General features: G+C 36.5%; 1 long non-coding RNA gene across 1 annotated transcript in view; it reads left to right on the forward strand.

Annotated features, from left to right (window-relative positions):
• Positions 1 to 6,120: 6,120 nt before the first annotated feature.
• Positions 6,121 to 14,824, forward strand: part of LOC119695843 — a 105,370-nt gene continuing 96,666 nt past the window's right edge. Inside the window, exon 1 of the long non-coding RNA XR_005255408.1 lies at positions 6,121 to 6,236. This is a non-coding gene — a long non-coding RNA (uncharacterized LOC119695843). The remainder of the gene's footprint in view (positions 6,237 to 14,824) is intronic.

Here is a 14,824-nt window from a genome sequence, read left to right on the forward strand (position 1 = left end):
AGCATTTTTATTTGGCATCTTTGAAAGAGGGCAATGCACAAGAAAGAAATCCCTTGATCCTGATCACTGATAGTCAGAAAAACCAAATCAAGTTGCAGATAAGTGTACTATGTACTATTTACATGGCCTCCCTTGTAGCTAATGGCTCATCTTGGAGCTAATGGCATCAACAAAAAATTTACTTGACACCTGTTTCAGTTTTTTATTGGGCTGTCTGGCTCTCCTCAAGTCTTCCAATTCACCAGCTGATTCTCTCATTCTTGAAGCCTTTTTGGGGTATTTGTCTTAGCTGTTTTGAGGACTGGAAATCCTATCTTGAATTCCTATAATGTGTCCAGTAGTGGAAAGTAAATAGTTTATTTACTTCTTTCATCAGTAGGAACAAGGTGCAGAAGTATGGGCTAGTTACCATAAATCTTTCAGGAAATGCTTCTACTGCTAGACCAAAAATGTTAACAACTTTGAAAACATACTGGTTTTCCTCAAGGATTTTGAGCTCTGTCTGAATTTGTTAATAGGGAGGTTTTTTCTAGGATACCTGGTGTATATCTGAAAGTTAGGAAGATCTTGATCAAGATTACTTGAAATATTCTTGGCACATATTGAATTGTATGCTTGTTTTGACAGAATGAGCAGTTATAATTGAAAACTAGATTGCAAATCAATTAAAAATATTTTTAATTATTTCTTACAATATTGCATGTCTTTGATGAATTCTTAGCTCAACTACTTTATGTATAGGTATGGATTCTAATTTGTAATGGTTAAATTTTTTTTATAAACCCGGTGCTTGGTGATATGAAAGAGTTCTCCTTAATAAGAAACACTTAAAAGCCCTACAGAAAAGACTACATTTTTTTTTCTTTATTTATTCTAATTTTAAGAGTGATGAAGTGGTAGTACTCAATCTGTATTATTTTGAATCTGTTTTATTTCTGTCCAGTAAGTTAATTTCAGTTTGGTGACATACTAGAAGTAATCTAAAATTTCTATACTCTTGGATATATTAAGCAGGAAGAGACAAAGTTTGTTTATAAGAAAAACTCAGAGGATTGGGTTACTGTGACTAAAAACCCCACCAGGAAACCAGAAGCAAGACAGATGCAAGCAGAGAAGCACTGACTTGCAGAGAAGACTTTTTTTATGCTGGGATCAATGGAGCTTCACGGACAGTTAATGAAGCCTCAAAGGATTCTGTAAGTCAGGTCTGTCTTATTACATCTTTTTTTTTTATGCTGCTAATCAAAGTTTCTTGTCCAAACTGGCAAAACGGGCAAGGGCCACAGGAGCAGTAGCACACCAAAGTCCTGTATTGCCAGACATCCCTAAACCCAGTAAAGATCTTGACTTATGTATTGAGCTAATTGCAAGTATGCTGATTTTAAATACTACGTGTTCTGTTTTTTGAGTGATTTGCTGCCTAGTTCATGCATGAGGAAACAAAAAGTCAGTAAAAGGGTTACTTCATATATATAGGTATATGAGACCTATATGTGTGGGAGAAGACTAAATCCCGAGATGCTGGCCTTAGTTTAACTAATATGTTTGCCTTGTCGTTGCTAGTATCTTTTGGAAGTTACTCAGTGGAAAATAAACATGCACTAGTCTTCCTTTTTTAAATAACCTATATCAACATTATGAAAACTTTTTTTCTGATTCTCTGTAAAATCATCACGAGTATAACTAGTCACATCTTTCCCTGGTGTGCTCTCTCCCTCTCTCTCACTCTCTCTCTCTCCCCACTCCTTTCCCTGTGCTATTATTGTGCATTTTGCAGTACCTAGGGAGAACTATGTATTTTTCTGCCTATTTTGAGTCTATCTAATATGCATTCATTTTAGAGTCTTTGTAGAAAAAAAAAATTGGAAGACAGAGGGAGAAGAACAGGAAGGAAAAACTTGGGTGAATATTACCTTTTGAGCACCATGTCAAAGACCATTCTAATAATAAGTACCCAAAAACTCAACACCACTTATATCTCTGAATATGATGAAGTTTGGATCACATTTCAGTTTTAGAATTGTAGTGAATTTGCAAACACAAAAACTGGTTTGAATGACATGTTGAAGTTTTGTCTCAAAGCACTGATCTATATGCCAAAATGTCTGCATCTTAAGAAATGTGATGAGCTAAAGATATGTCAAACAAGGGAAATTTTTTGGGAGGAGGAACTACATGCTTTATTGATCTTATTTATACAGGGAAGAGAACTATGAGATTTGGCAGAAATAAATGGCTTTTTTAGTCATATGCAATGGAAGATCAACAGTAAAGATGCGGACCAAACACAGTGGAATAATTCACAATTCATTCACAGTCTTTAAAGTAAGAACTACTAAAAAAGAGGTAGTAGATGCAAGAGAATATAGTTCTGTTAAGTTAAAAAATAAAAAAGCTGTTCCAGGAAATTCTCATGTGCAATGTAATTCAGAAAATTGTACAAATATATGGTTAAGTTTGAAGTTAGATTTTCACCAGTGGAACACGTAAGTGTTGCACATAGGTAAAGCCTTATAAAATACGGGCCTTGTTACTCTTGTAAAATCATACTGCTAAAAAGGCCTGCTACTTCAGCTAAGTAGAAGAGGACTATGGGAGAGTAACTCAGCTGGAATGGGAGTAGAGAGATGTGAGAGATGTGCTGTGTGGCTGCCACATGACCACATTGTAATGTATGGTGGTTGGTTGATGCTCAGCTTCTTTTTTCTACCTCTGTCAAGGTTGGGATTGAAGGCACTCGAGACAGTATTTCATATTCAGGCTTAGATGTTTATTTCTTCTTATCTATATTACAGTCTCACAGGCAGTGAGTTCTGAAGTATTTCACTAACAAGGTACAAAATGGCTATCTTTTGTTACAAGGTCTTTAAAGGTTTACTATCCAATTAAGAAATGACACCTAAATTAATTTCACTTTTAACCCAGTAACTAATCACTCAAAGTCTGCGATGTGGACTTTCTGTCCAATTATGAAATACCACCCAAACCTATGAAGAAGAAGGAAGAAGGTAAAGAAGACAGACCAGCCTCAGTCCTAAAACCTCCATCTTGCTCCCTATATATATTTACTATATTCTAAAACCTTTAACTCTTAAGTTTTCCACCCTGTGATATTGCGCACTTGTAATCAACTACACACCCATAATCCCAGTGCTGTCAATCAATTTTGGAAGCCTTCTCCACAGCCTCAGGTCAAATGCAGTGCTCTCCTGGGAGTCACAGTCTGTCAGCACAGAAAATCTAAAATTCTCAGCACCCAGGACTCCAGCAGGTTGACTTGGGCTTGTTGTGCCTTAAAACTGTGTAAACTGATAATCATCTAACTGTTTAAAAAAGACGTGGTCTTTGCAATACATCATCTCTCCTTTCCACTGCCTGGAGACTCTGCATCACTCAGCATCTTCACACATAAGTATTTGATTGCCTAAGTACATCTTTTTAAGTTAAAGCTTTAAAGTTGTGTAAAGGCTGAATCAGAAATGAGAGCTTTATTAAGAAATTCCTTTGCTTTCTGCATTCAAAAACTGAGGGGGTAGAAGAAGTTAATTTTTGGCCTTTCATGTATCCTTACACTTAAAACATTAAATTAGGACAACTTAAGAATACTAATTTTAAAAAAAATCCTTTAAATAAGCAGCCCATAGAAGGTGGTTTCTCATATAATGTCCTGATGCTTTTACTTGCATTACAAAAGAGTAGGAGAGGCGTGAAAAGAAATAGTGACTCATCAGATTGGTAGGGTCCAAAATAATGATAATGAAATAAAATCCCTGGTAGCCACACTTTCTGTTGTACTTAAAATGAATCACTAGGCTATTTTTAAATTGGTGTGTACTGTTCCTGACACTGAAGAGTACATGGTAACAAAAAAAAAAAAAGTTAAAAGAAACTTACAAAAAAATACTCTTCTTTCCAGAATAATCTGCAGTAACACAGTATTTCAATTTGGATCATGTAGCTCATAGCAGAAAACAAATAGGACAACCGCAATACCTGTTTCAATAACAAAAGAAGTTAAAGGAGAATATTTAATAAGTTCTTTAATACAAACATAGGCTCTCAATATTGCTGTCATAAGGATATGATAAAATAAAAAGAAGAACTATACAAAAAATCTAGCGTTCCTTATCCTTAATTAAACTATTGAAAAGAGTCAAATCTTACACTGGAAAAGGTGACTGTTTCTATCAAGAAACAATCTTTGACTTCAGGAAGCACATTGTAGAAACCATGTCAAAGTGGGTTATTTAAAAGACCATCCGGAGATGCTTTTCTCTCTTTTGACTATTGAAAAAGCCTCTAAACAAGTAGGACTATTGAATTTTGAGATGCTTGAGAGTGATTAATTTGTTCGTTTCTTCATCATATATTCAAAGAATTTCTGATGTCTATAGTGAGCTGAGAGGAACGATTGGCTAGGTGGAAAGAAATGAAGTTTGTGTATTACCATGCTGTAATATTAACACAAACTTCCATTGATTAAGGCATCTTTTCTTGAAGTGAAACCTGGAAGAAATAATTGTGATTTTTTTTTTGTACTGAAGTTTTGTTCCTGTGTCAGTCTCAGCAAAACAGATCAAGCTATGGGTTTGTAAAATAAATATAATTTTTGCTTTTTATTTTGATTTTTCTTCAATCTCCATGTGCCAGGAGCCATTTTCTGCTTTCCCATTTTCTCTATCAACAGTAGATGTAAAAGGATCTGTCCTAATTCAACAGAAGGCTTAAACCACAGTGGAAGAAGTTGATAACCAAAACAGCTCTTGCCAGGCTTGTTGTTCCAAAATTGGCTAATTGTGAGCTATTCTGTCACTGTCATTGTTTGCTCAACAGGTAAGTTCTATTTCTGTTCCCTCACAGAGACGGAAGGACATTCAGAACAGGATCAAATTTTTCTCCATTTCCTCCCAAAAACTATATTTTTATTCTTACTTCAGGGACCAAAATGATGGCAGGAGTGAGAGAGTGAGGGAGGAAGGGAAGAAGGGAAGGAAAAGAAGGCAAACAAATGACATCCCCCCTGAATGAAAATAAATCTCATGAGATTGTCTTACCTATAGTAACTAAACAGGTTACAGAAGGTGGGGGTAGCAGGAACCAAATTAGAAACTTCCTGTGGGAAAAGAAGGCGCAATTACTTTCCATTTCTGCAAATAAAAATGCTGTTATGTAGATGAGGGACAGCCCCTGTTGTTGTGAACCGTTGTTGGTTAAACAATATTATGCTTCAATAGGGCTGTCATGAGCACAGAGTAATGACATTCAAGGCTCTGGGGAGCAAAATGCAATGTGGGTGTTTTGTTTGTTTTGGGGACAGGCACATAAATTTGTTCTGGTAATACCTTTTAAGCTTTCTTATATTCATCCTTATTTTTTCATTCCTACTTCATGATTTTGACCAGAAGTTCCTCCTCTACACAGAGCTGCTTGTTAGACATTAGTTTTTTAGTTGGGGTGGTTTCTGGCTGTAGACAATACATACAGGCATCAGTAGCAGTTTGAGAATTCCTTTCTGCTGGGTACTCTGTCTTTGCTTACATGACAATTTTTGGTTCAGGATTGCTGCTTTTAGAAGTTTACGAATTCAAAATAATCAAAGTAGGCTGAAGAGAACTGGATGGTAAAGATAGAAGTAAAAGTAACTATATGTGGATAAGAAATGCAGATGTCTCAGCAGTTCATGTACTCTTCATTGGAGTGCTTAAATAGAATTTGTACTTTCATTATGGTATTTGTATGCTTTCTCAGTATGGTATTACCCACCTTTGCTCTTGCCTCAGCTGTAAAGATGCTAGGCATCCTTCTGATTTTGACTCTGAAGGCCTGTGTCAGTATCTACTTCAAATGTGCAAGTTTTTACTCAAAATTTATCTAAACCTCAGCAATGAGTTATGCAGTGCAAGGCTGTTGCATGTTTGTAATATTGTATAATCCACCTATTCCTGTGGGATACAGATTTTAAGAAAGATGATTGTACTGACTATCAGATACACGCAATGGAAAAATTACAGCTTTAAGCCTCTTTCAGTATTAGGCATTCAAGTATTTTGTACTATGACACACACAACAATATTTTTCCTGCAAGACAGAGCTCATATAAGAATGATGCAGTATATATCTAAATTTTGTTTCTTTTGCTTTTCTGGTAATTTAATTCAAGAAATCGTGAGGCCATATCCAGTTGACCTGGAAATCTCCCTATAAAGCACTTCAGTGGAAAACATCTTCAGTACCTGGTATTGTATTACTGCATACATACATACTTTTTATATATTTATATATATTATAGTAGTGTAAGTATGTGCGTGTGTGTGTGTGTCTGTGTGTGTACACTATATATAGCTGTCATTTAGAAATAAGACTAGAATGCTGTTCTTATAATTTTGCCAGAATAGACAAAGCTTCTGAATGGGGATCTAAACTACATCTGGTGTTCATATTGTGTCTTACAGAAGCCAGTATCAATTCTATATACAGAACATGGCAACAACCATTCTTAATATAAAGACCAAGTTCTGATTCCTCTACAGAACATTGTGTTGCAGTCTGATTCCTTTACAGGCTTTAGTACACTGAAGATTACCCCAGTAACAACTCAGATCTAGTGGATTTCTTCTGATTTGCCGTGGAGGTCGGATTAATCTGATTCTGTTCAATATATTCATCGAAACAAAGAGGAAAAAGGTTAACTTTTTCTGTGTAAGGGAAAGCTTTTATAAGGAAAATTGCCATTGTTGTGCATGTTCATTATGAGAATTGACATAGCATTCATAACACAGACTCTTGACGAGCTACAGAATGCTGCGTTGTGACAAATATTTGGCCCTTCATCATAACACTATGGATTTAAATGGTGTGGTTTTCCTATGCCTTGTGTCAAAATAGCTTGTTGTATGCAAAAAAAAATAAATATGTAAAAAAACCCCAGTGCAGAACAGCTACAGTTATTTGGCTGAGCTGTGTGTTCTTTGCATTACCGTAATTCCATCATTGCAATGGCACCACCTGTCAGAAAAATAACAATAAAGCCTTCATAACCTCTACTGACTTTACGCTTAAGTAAGTTAATGGCTGACTCTGAATAGGTGCTCTAGCCTTGCAGCACCTAACAATGTCGTTATGAACTGTGGATGCTCAGAACCCCTTCCCGCTGAGCCATGAATCCTTATTTGTGGTGTTTGCTTTAATGTGAAGCTGTCAAGATTGTTTGCATGGAAAGTTTTGACATAAACTCCTTTCCTTTTGTTGAAAATAAGTGCCTGTTTTGTAGCTTTAGCTTGTCAGCTCTCCACTGCAGAGTCTGTCTTGATTTTTATGCCCTGGACAATACTAGTAATGTTGTTGGTTTTATGTAGAAAACTAGAAGTATGACCCTTTTATAGCTTCCTACAGGTACTGCAGAAATTACTAATCATGCCTCAGCAACAGAGATCAGCACTAAGCTTTGAAAAGAAGCAGAAGTAGTCACCAGACAAACTACTTTTCATAAAAACTCTAGCTGGAAAAGAGGCAGGGTACAGCCAGACTGAATCCAGTCTCTTTACACTTGTAACCATATTTACAGAGGAACAACAATCTGGGACAATTAAAATACTCACATGCTGTTTTCTGATTATAATTTGAAGAGATCTGAAACATTCTTAGAACAAACTAGACACTGCTCTGCAATATGAAAATTTAATGAGGTTAAACACAACATTTGGGACTTTTCCAGGGTATATCTAATGATTTTCTTTTAGTGTATCTAGTTTAGAACCCAGATGTCAGCAGTGGATAACATTTAAATTTGAACTCGCATTTCATCTGGTCCCTGTGATGGTCATCTTTGCCCTTCTCTGATAATTTTTGAAAGATTTCATCTAGCTAAAGAGATTCTTTTGCTTGATTTATGTGTCTTTAAATTACACAGATGGCTTTCAGTTTTAAACAGTCTGGGGCCAGAACTTATCAGCAATTCAGATAGCAGAAGGCAGGAGTGATATTTCCCCCAAGCACTAAAGGAAAGAAGAAAATTGAAATATAATGGAGCAATGCAGACCCATACTACAATCATTCAAGTGAACTAAACATAACCACAGAAAGAAGCTGAATTTGAAAGGTTTATGCTAAATACAGCCAGACAGGTGCATATATTGCACTGGGAGAGTGAGATCCATTCTTACTCAAAATTTGTAAAACTCATTAAAATCTTTCTGAGACTTAGATCCCTCCTGTGTTAAGTGGTGCACATGCCACAACCAAGTCCAGCATCATAGCAGAATAGAAGATCCCATGTCTGCACAGTAGCAATTTATTTCAGTTTGGACAAACTTTTTTTTTTTGCATTCAAACTGATTTTGCAATTCTAGCTTTGCTTCTGCCAACAGCTTCCTTCTCCAGTGAGTTAGAGAATGGGAAGTTTATCCCCATGCATATAACAATTTCTAGGGCTGTGCTGCAGGCACCACTTAACACCACAGGGGCTGAGTGATTCAAATAAATATGCTGACTCTGTTGAGATTTTCATTGAAGCAAGGGGAACCTTGTCCTTTAGTAGTTGCAATATTGCATGGGAAATGTCAGAATGAAATCAGTTAGTTTCTTGGTGCTTTAAGAGAGATTAATTGAAGAGAAATTTCTTTTTCCCTTGAAAAAGAATGGAAAATTCTCTACCTATCATTCAGGATGATTTATTTTTTTTAGGATTAAGATAAATCAAGGATGATTTATTTTTTTTCCTGCTCTGTCAGTCAGAGGACCATTGATACAAATCGATTAATCAAAGACAGTTTATCATCAATCACAGCTAAATAGTTTTAGGAGTGTTTTTCCTTGTGTCCCCAAACAAAAGACATTGTATCATTATAAGAGAAAGGGCAAAACTACAATTTCAAAAGCAAAATACGAATTCAGCTGTGCATGTTTCATTGAAAAGAGGGAAAAAATCAACTTGGTAAACAAATCATTGAATTTGTATTCACCTATCTAATTTTTGGTCATAAACTGTCTTTGGGTTTCAGAGATCATCATGGAGCTTTAATTAAATGTACTTTGAGATCTGCAGTGCTGTGCTGGAGGCCTGTCCAGGATTGACAGCCTTTTGGACAATGGACATAAAGGGAAAGAGACATGTTTTTAAATGAAATTCCTAACAAAATTAAGCATTCTGCCACTGGGTAACACATTTATCCCCCAACCCTGACCCCCACAAATATACATGCAAAATTGCTTGAAGTTTAAAGTAAACATGTTTATTTCTGAAACTTCCTAGCCCAGTTTAGTGGCATGCATATTCATATTAATATTTTGAATCTAGGTCTGCACGTTTACTGTCTCAACAGCAGCAGAATTGATTATGTAATTTTATTCATTTCTACACTCAACTTGCTGCTTAGTGTTGCAGTTTTGCATTATTCTACTCAGCTGTAGGACAGGGTTTTTCACTTGTTCCTAAGTTGCAAACAATTTGAGGTGGATATTGTTTTGTTTTTTTTTTTTTTTTTCATGTGCCAATGTAGCTATTGCACAATGAAGTCAGGACCAAAGCTTGGGACAGCTGGGATGCTGCAATGGTAACATACTTTTGACTCTGTAGCACAGTGCTTTTTCTGATTATTCCACTATATCACCTGATCAGTTTTCTAGCACTGTTTGCTTTTTTACACTAATCTACCAAAGAAGTTTCAGACTGAAGAGTCAGCAGTTGAAATACAGTTCCAGCTTGCAGACGGGCATACTGTCCTTTAGAGGTGAAAAGATCTCTCAATGCTTTGCCACTTTGAGGACAAATGATTTGCAAACTGTACTTCAAAGAGCCACCAGTCTAGACGTTGTCACTTGCTTTATAAATGGGAAGTTAGGAGAGGAATTCTGCTTATGATGGAGTACCTTAAATCTCATTGTATGCCATTAACCACATTTCTACATATCAGTAAAAGCCAAAGGATGGGTGTCGGAACCCAGGACACCCCTCTGGGTGCCCTGGATGGCCCGAGCCCCTGGCAGGGGGCTCTGAGACCCTGGCATGCAGCCAAAGAAACAAGGGGTTTCAATCCTAGCCCATGGAGCAAATTACCAACTCTGTATGAAGAATTAAAAGTCACAATAGTTTAAGTAGCATAAGAGTAATTGTCACAGGGTGAAAAGCAGAATTTTGGGGATTTTAGAATGGAGGTTTGAAGTCCCAAGATGGAGGGATTTGGGCGTGCCCTGTCCTTTCTTCCTTCTAGCCTCCATGATTTGGGTGATGTTGGTTTATTTGGTTTAAAAGATAAGATTGGTTTAGAATAGAAGCTGTCTAACATAGGGATAGGTATTGAAACAGAATTGTAAATACAGTACACATAGTTTTTAGTATAAAAGATAGAACCAGCCTCGTGGGCAGGGAGTATGCCTCTGGCTGACCTGCTGAACAGATCAGCGGCAGGCCAGAAAATGGATGTAAAAGAAAAGAAATAATAAACAACCTTGAGAACTACAGCTGAAGACTTCTGATTCCTTCTTCGACAGCTGGGTTGGGAAAAAGAGACTTTTAACACATCTCGGGGTCATCCTGACCAGAGGAGACTCCAAGAGATGGGATGTGCCTGCTCATAAGTACTTTTGATACTTCAAAGTTACATAAACCTTGCAGTGTGTCACATAATTCTGAAACATTTCTACATAAACAATTGCCTCTACATATCCAGAAATTGCATGAAAGTTTTATGAAGGTTTTTTCTCCTACTTGGCATTCCTGTATTCCTGTTCTAATTACATTTTAAAAAGGACAATGGATGAATTGAATTCTGTACTCATACTCCAGGCTCCGTGGAAAGAGCTCCTGCTTCTGAATTTGATGGGCTAGACTCTGGCTGCCAGCCTTTGATAGGGCAGTGTATGGAGGTTCTTCACAGCATGTGGTTAAAATGAGCAAACTTCAGCTCCCTATATCTGGTTATATGCCTTTTGTGCTTTGTTGCTAAACATTGTGGAAGCTCTTTCTGCATCCTTTTTATCTGTGGCCAAAGGAGAGCAGAGACTATGTTCATGGCTTGTCAGGTTACTTTTATTGTCTCATCATTCCTGCCCAAGGATCCTTTCAGAGAGAGTCATTCACATCAGCCATGCATCTGGTTTTTTACCTGCCTGTTGGATATGTTTCCAAGCTGCTTTGCTTAGTACATCCTCCCCAGCACAGGATAAACTGAGAGATGAGGAAAGTTGTAGCAATGTCTTCAACATCCCTGACTCTCACAATCTGCTACCTCAACATTTGTGGACATACAATTCCCACAAGAAGGAAAGACGTCTGTTCAAATGAAATTTTTGGAAGTCTGTCTCAAAAAGAAAGGGTTCATCTTTTTTACCAGGAATACATGAGGCTGAAGTTTGTGGTAGTTTCCATGGTTTCAGCTTTAAAAGGTTAGTGCACAGAGTGCATATTTAGGAATCCTTTCATTTTGGCTTCTGATTTTAATGTGATATAAAGACAAGATAGGCTGACAGGTGGGAGATGAGTAGTTCCTTGCTGGTCTACATACTTTGGTAGTGAAGGGAATCACAGCCAAGGACAGACAGTATTTCTAGACAAAGAATACAATGGAATTAATATTTCATAAGGTAGCTTCTTTGCTTCCACAGTAAATGGCCATCAGCCCCAAAATTTGTTACAATCTATTGCATGACAATGAGGAAAGGGAAAACATAGAATCATATGATTCACAGATAACATGGAGATCAGCAGTTCCAAGTTGATCCTCAGGATTTTGGACAGTGCTGACAAATTTTGCTGATGATCATGCCACACAGAGAATATGTTAGGACTGAAATAAAAGGGAGTTTTAACATCAGAAGTCTTGTTTCCTCTTTTAATCAGACTTAGTAACAATGACTCAGTATTTAAACAACCAATGACAATATATTAGCTAGCTGAAAGCATAAAATATGGAATAGAGATCCATAAACTACACTTCTACTAGTTGGTAAAGATAATTTAGAAATCAAATTAGAGAATCGTAGAATGGTCTGGGTCAGAAGGAACCTTAAAAATCATTTTGAACCAAGCCCCCTCCCACGGACAGGGACACCTTCCACTAGACTGTTTGGCTCAGAGCTCCAGTCAGACCTTGCAGGCAGGAAGCATCCATACCTTCCCTGGACAACCCTCGTCAGTGACTCACTACCCTCGCAGTAAAGAATTTCTTCCTCATACATCATCAAAGCCTTCCCTCTTCTGATTTAAAACTATTACTTTTTTCTAATCATTATATGTTCTTGAATACAGTCTCATTCCATATCTGTCTTGTAGGCTTGCTTCATATTCTGGAAAGCTGAAATTAGGTCATCCCAAAGCCTTCTCTTCTCCAGTCTAAACAATCACAGTTCTCTTCTTGTTTTCTGACATGAGATATGTTCTGTCCTTATCATCTTGGTGTCCCTTCCCTGGACTTGCTCCAAGAAATCCATGTCCTTCCTCTGCTGAGACCCCAGTGCTAGATGCAGTGTTCCGGTGTGGTATTGCCATAACAGAGTAGAGGGGAAGAATCACCTCCCTCATGTAATTGTATCTCTAATGCTTAGGTGTAATAGGATATACCTTGGCGGAGTATTATTGAAATTATTTAGTTGATGTTTGTGCACCCCAGTGTGAAGTGGTATATGAACATAAGCTATTGTTATTAACTTGCTTATTAAATTTCTTGTCACACATATCTAGGACTACGAACTTTTCCAGCTCAGTATTTCAGTATTTCAGGAGCGAAATGACTGTTATTTCAGCTATGGACTGTGATTCACAATCCAGTATGGGTGGAAACCTTTTGTTTTTGTATAAAGACCAACAAAATTCTTTTTGTTCATCCCACCCCCTCTTCCCTCTGCAACAGTTTTGATTTAGCTGTGAAACTGGAGGTTTGAATCTTCAATTTATAACTATTCAGAAACTAGAAAGAAACTTTTTAAAGAGGAAAAAAATTACAATGTGAGCAATATAGGATTGATCCTCAGCATGGGCATTAGGAAATAAAAATGTAGATTTTCTTTCAATATTTTGGGCACATACTTAACATTAACTTCTGGGCACCCATCCAAATGTGAAATTATGGCATTATATTTAAGAGATACTTTGAAAGGGTAACAGGATCCAGAGATATTCAATTACTTTTATGTGAAAATGTTAGATTCAGTACTCACTCAGTACCCCCCATTATGCCTTTGGAAGAAAACAAGTAGAGGAGGGTATAGACTAAAACCAGAACACATAAAGTAAAATCATTGTTGCAACTTTCACCCTTATTCAATGTAATATTGCAAACAATTGTTATTGGTTAAAGGTAACTACACAAATCAACTACCTTAATGGGAAGAAATCACAGAGCAACTTGTGATAAAATCTTATACAATCGTGCCTTCAGACTGCAGGGACCACAGCTAAACTCTGCAGAATATATTTTGTTTCTTGTTTTAAAAATCAGTATCCAGTAAACGTGAGAGTCAGGGGCATTTTTTTTTTCTCCTTTTTCTGCATATTCTAAAAACTTCTAAATATTAGAAATTAAAAATTATCTCTGAAACTTGGCTTGTTCGAATTTTCTGATTTTGTGATATTACATGGTCAGAATGAAGCTCTAATCCACATGGCAATGAAATACTAACTTTCATCCAAATATCTCAAAGACTTTAAGTTAGTAAGATGCCACAATTTTCTGTGAAGTTCTGTGTAAATAGCCATTTTTCATAGAGTATATGGGGAACATATAAGGCTTACATGGCTTGTTCAAAAGCATAAATATCCTCTCTGTGGAAGCTGGAGTAGATTTGAAGACTTTTTCCTGGTCTTCTCTTTTTCATGCTAACTACTCCCTTTTCTACAGACAAACATAAATTAAAAATACAAAATAAAACCAAACAAAGACTTCTAAAGAACCTCAAATGCAAACAAAAAATGAAAAACTATACAAAACACCCCACATTTAATGACTAATACTGATAACATTGGACAATTCACAGTCTGCAGTTTATTCAGTGATTTTTATCAGTTAGACTGTGCTTTTTTAAACCAAACTGTCTTTTTTTAAGAGCTATACATACCCCCTGCCTTCTATTTTTCATATTACCTCTCCTTTCTCTCAGCTGTGAATGCTAACTCTCTATGCTAAATGGTGAAAAGTGTTGTCCTGGTGTTGTGGGCTTTGCTCCTACCCTTGCATTGTCATTTTATCTCAGTAAGGCAATATGGAAAATAACTTGAAGTCACTTTGTGCATTCTGCTTAGTTTTTGTAACTACTGAAGAAAATAACAATTTAGGCTATTTTCTTCATATGTAAAAACTATTTGCATTTATATTTTCTGTATCAATGTGTTTCCTGAATCATCCAAACTGATTTATAGAGGTGTCTGCAGAAACGCCATCTTCATCTCAACATGTTTATGCAAAGTAGGCTCAATGCTAAGCTTTATACAACTGATAAACTGTATTCATGCTCACCTCAAATTTAATGAAGTTGAGAACAATAGATGCGTAAAAGTGTGGAGTGTTTCCTTCTGTATGATTTGACTAGCTGGTCTGGAAATTTTTCTTAGGGTTTTCAGACTGTTTTACTGTACTTGAGCAGAGCCATTAGTTCTATGTTTGTTTGGGCTTTTTTGTTTGGGTGGTATGTTTTTTGTTTTGCAGCATGGCCTATATTATATTTTGTTAATCAAACTTTTTGTTGTTGCTTTCACTGTAGATATTGGTTGCTTGTAATAAAAATGCTGGACAGGGGATACTAAACTTGAAAATCTTTGTCAGCTTTGTTCAAAGTTAACTTTGTGGCATCAGTATGTTTTTAGTTTTATGTTTTAGTTTTATGTTTTAATTTT

Source organism: Motacilla alba, chromosome Z (assembly GCF_015832195.1).
Source record: "Motacilla alba alba isolate MOTALB_02 chromosome Z, Motacilla_alba_V1.0_pri, whole genome shotgun sequence".
NCBI lineage: Eukaryota > Metazoa > Chordata > Aves > Passeriformes > Motacillidae > Motacilla > Motacilla alba.